The following is a 4,090-nucleotide window of genomic DNA, read 5'->3' on the forward strand; positions in this document are numbered from 1 at the left end:
CCAACCCAACCCTAACAACGAAAATAGCTACGACAGTTACTGAAGATGAGGATCGCATAAATAATTCCCCCTACTCTTTCCTGTAAATGTTCTACTTGCAGTCGATACATCAGCATATTACTCGTAGATATGCTTTCGATCCAAATCACGTTTACAGGAATGCAAATAAAATTCATTTCCCTACACGTGGCAATTCAGATCCTAGTATTAATGCCACCGCGTTTTAGAAGTGTGGGTGTTCCCATTGCTAGGCAGCTTAAGAAACGCTTCGGCTAATGAACGTTTTCGGGCTGTGGCGAGTCTAATGAAGAATTCTAAACATTGTAGAATACGTTTGGCAGCTATGTAGCTGTTTATTTCCTGGGGTGGTACAGAATTATCCTACTAAATTTACTCGCTTAATAGTAGTATTTATTTCGATAAGCATCCAGAATGATTGTCACATAAGCGGTGACATAAAGGTAGAAAATTCTTGTTTTTGAGTCCAGAAAGCTCTATGCAACAGAAACTGCAGATCATTTTGCCATTTTCATTGCAAAATTGCCGGCTTATTCAAGTCTGGTGTAATAATAGAGTGCTGTTTGCTTGGGTTGTCTGCTAGCGTAGTGAAAAGTGTTTGCTACTACAAGGGAGGTCTGGTTTGTTTTTGGAAAAAAAAATGTTTAAATGTGTGTGAAATCTTGTGGGACTTAACTGATAAGGTCATCAGTCCCTAAGCTTACACACTACTTAACCTATAATTATCCTAAGGACAAACACACACATCCATGTCCGAGGGAGGACTCGAACCTCCGCCATTACCAGCCACTGAGTCCATGACTGCAGCGCCTCAGACCGCTCGACTAATACCGAGCGGCGGTTTGTTTTCGGTTCTATTCTCGATGGAGGCAGATAGACTATCAGTAATGCAATTTTAAGAAATTCTCGCGCCCCCAATACGTTTTATTGCTACCTTTATTCTGTACCGGCGCCCTGTGGATGTAAATATGAAGTTCTTGTAGAATTTCATACTTGTTACTGATTACTTTTCCGCTTCTGTCAATAACTGATTTGACTTATGCGTGGCACTGAATGATTTTTAACTGAATTTCGTTATGAATCTTCACGCATTGCTAAATTTGCACACTTTCATGGTAGGTCAGCAACGGTAATTCAGTATGACTGGTCTGAACGTTGACACAGACCGTTTCGCAGCCGAATGCGCATAATGTTTTGCTAATTCGTAACGATCTGGGGTACTTTGTCTTACTATAACAGTTATGTTATCTCGACAAGCTGAAATCCATTTTTATTAGTACAATTCATACTAATTAGCGTTTCTTCTTTCATTTCCATCTTATATTTACTTGTTGTGTTTAACAGCACTAATATAGTCATACACATGATTGAAAACAGTCTGACAAAGCTCGGATAGTTTTTCCATTTCACGACTGTGCATAGTATGTTGGTAGCACTTCGTCGCCTTGCCTGTTATGCTGTGTAGCAGAAAATGGTTCAAATGGCTCTGAGCACTATGGGACTCAACTGCTGTGGTCATAAGTCCCCTAGAACTTAGAACTAATTAAACCTAACTAACCGAAGGACATCACACACATTCATGCCCGAGGCAGGATTCGAACCTGCGACCGTAGCAGTCGCACGGTTCCGGACTGCGCGCCTAGAACCGCGAGACCACCGCGGCCGGCTGTGTAGCAGACTTTACAGCTGTGCGGATCAGCATAACGAAAAGGGGAGGGGTCTCGCTAGTTTTGTCCACGATTGTACATTTCATCAGAAACTTAATCTGTCTCCATCCTACTCGATAACGTTGACTGGGCAGAGCACTTCCGTATTTCGCTCTGTGTTGACAATGAAGCGACGGCGCTGCTGTGCTGAGAGAGGCGTAATCTTCAGGTGCGCCTCCACTCTCCTCAGTTGAAACTTCGGGGCTGAGAGGCCGTGGTCGATGTATAAAATTTCCACCTGACGTTTCGTCTCCATCTGCGGGAGACATCTTCTGAGGTCGTCCGGCTACTGCCACTGAGCCTGCAGGTACTCTCGCATTTATAGAGCGCATAGAGGGCACCACCATTCGTCACGTGATGCCGACGGTATGCCTATCTTTGGAAGGCGTCATCATTCTCGATTACGAGTAATCGATTGTCATTCTGCTGGCGCAACGTCGACATCCATATTTTGTCTAACTTTAAAACTTCCTATATATGACGGTAGTATCTGTTCCCGAAAGAACGGTTACCGTGGATGACCATGCAGCTTTGCTAGAAATGAAATGATAATTAAACGGACACCCTAGCTGCCAACAGGCGTTGATGTACTTTATTGGGGACATTTTGAAAATGTGTGCCCCGACCGGGACTCGAACCCTGGATCTCCTGCTTACAAGGCAGACGCTCTATCCATCTGAGCCACCGCGGGCACAGAGGATAGTGCGTCTGCAGGGACTAATCCCTTGCACGCTCCCCGTGAGATCCACATTCCCAACATGTCCACAACACTACATTCGTAGTGCGCCTAATAGATGTTTGCCCATCATATGCAGTCGCACTATCCTCTGTGTCCTCGGTGGCTCAGATGGATAGAGCGTCTGCCATGTAAGCAGGAGATCCCGGGTTCGAGTCCCGGTCGGGGCACACATTTTCAACATGTCCCCAATAAAGTACATCAACGCCTGTTTGCAGCTAGGGTGTCCGTTTAATTATCATTTCATTTCTAGCAAAGCTGCATGGTCATCCACGGTAACCGTTCTTTCGGGAACAGATACTACCGTCATATATAGTTAAAATATGGCTTTCCGGTCATTGACCTTCTTGTGCGAACGCACACGCTATGCCCGAACTCGTACGGGACTTGGTAGATTAATCTGCCACGAGTAATGAGTATGATGGGCAAACATCTATTAGGCGCACTACGAATGTAGTGTTGTGGACATGTTGGGTATGTGGATCTCACGGGGAGCGTGCAAGGGATTAGTCCCTGCAGTCGCACTATCCTCTGTGCCCGCGGTGGCTCAGATGGATAGAGCGTCTGCCTTGTAAGCAGGAGATCCCGGGTTCGAGTCCCGGTCGGGGCACACATTTTCAAAATGTCCCCAATAAAGTACATCAACGCCTGTTTGCAGCTAGGGTGTCCGTTTAGTTATCATTTCATTTCTAGCAAAGCTGCATGGTCATCCACGGTAACCGTTCTTTCGGGAACAGATACTACCGTCATATATAGTTAAAATATGGCTTCCCGGCCATTGACCTTCTTGTGCGAACGCACACGCTATGCCCAAACTCGTACGGGACTTGGTAGATTAATCTGCCACGAGTAATGAGTATGATGGGCAAACATTAGGCGCACTACGAATGTAGTGTTGTGGACATGTTGGGTATGTGGATCTCACGGGGAGCGTGCAAGGGATTAGTCCCTGCAGTCGCACTATCCTCTGTGCCCGCGGTGGCTCAGATGGATAGAGCGTCTGCCTTGTAAGCAGGAGATCCCGGGTTCGAGTCCCGGTCGGGGCACACATTTTCAACATGTCCCCAATAAAGTACATCAACGCCTGTTTGCAGCTAGGGTGTCCGTTTAATTATCATTTCATTTAAAACTTCCTCTTTTCTATTAAAATTGTTATGGTGTATTTGAATCTCTATTGCTTCTCTATACATGCGCGCATGATAATGGGATGTTCATGCTAGAACGCCTGTCTCATTAAGAGTCCTAGCACTAACATCCCATTATCATGCGCGCATGTGTAGAGAAGTAATAGAGATTCACAAACACCATAACAATTTCAATAGAAAAGAGGAAGTTTTAAAGTTAGACAAAATATGGATGTCAACGTTGCGCCAGCAGAATGACAATCGATTACTCTTAATCGAGAATGATGACGCCTTCCAAAGATAGGCATACCGTCGGCATCACGTGACGAATGGTATGCAAAAGTGACAAAAAGCAGATCACAGAGTCACTGATGGCTTAACACAAAAGTTTTGTCTCAAGTACAGATAGTGTTGAGGATCAGTGGACAAAGTTCAAAACCATCGTACAATATGCGTTAGATGAGTATGTGCCAAACAAGATCGTAAGAGATGGAAAAGAGCCACCG

At 45.0% G+C, this 4,090-nt stretch overlaps 3 non-coding genes across 3 annotated transcripts; 2 read left to right on the top strand and 1 right to left on the bottom strand.

Moving 5' to 3' along the window:
* Window positions 1–2,341: 2,341 nt before the first annotated feature.
* Window positions 2,342–2,416, bottom strand: Trnat-ugu (transfer RNA threonine (anticodon UGU)). Its single transcript has one exon. It is a non-coding gene; the product is annotated as a tRNA-Thr (tRNA).
* Window positions 2,417–2,995: 579 nt separating this feature from the next.
* Trnat-ugu (transfer RNA threonine (anticodon UGU)) lies at window positions 2,996–3,070 on the top strand. The gene has a single exon. It is a non-coding gene; the product is annotated as a tRNA-Thr (tRNA).
* Window positions 3,071–3,431: 361 nt separating this feature from the next.
* Window positions 3,432–3,506, top strand: Trnat-ugu (transfer RNA threonine (anticodon UGU)). Its single transcript has one exon. It is a non-coding gene; the product is annotated as a tRNA-Thr (tRNA).
* Window positions 3,507–4,090: the final 584 nt, after the last annotated feature.

Source organism: Schistocerca nitens, chromosome 10 (assembly GCF_023898315.1).
Source record: "Schistocerca nitens isolate TAMUIC-IGC-003100 chromosome 10, iqSchNite1.1, whole genome shotgun sequence".
In the NCBI taxonomy this organism is placed as follows: Eukaryota; Metazoa; Arthropoda; class Insecta; order Orthoptera; family Acrididae; genus Schistocerca; species Schistocerca nitens.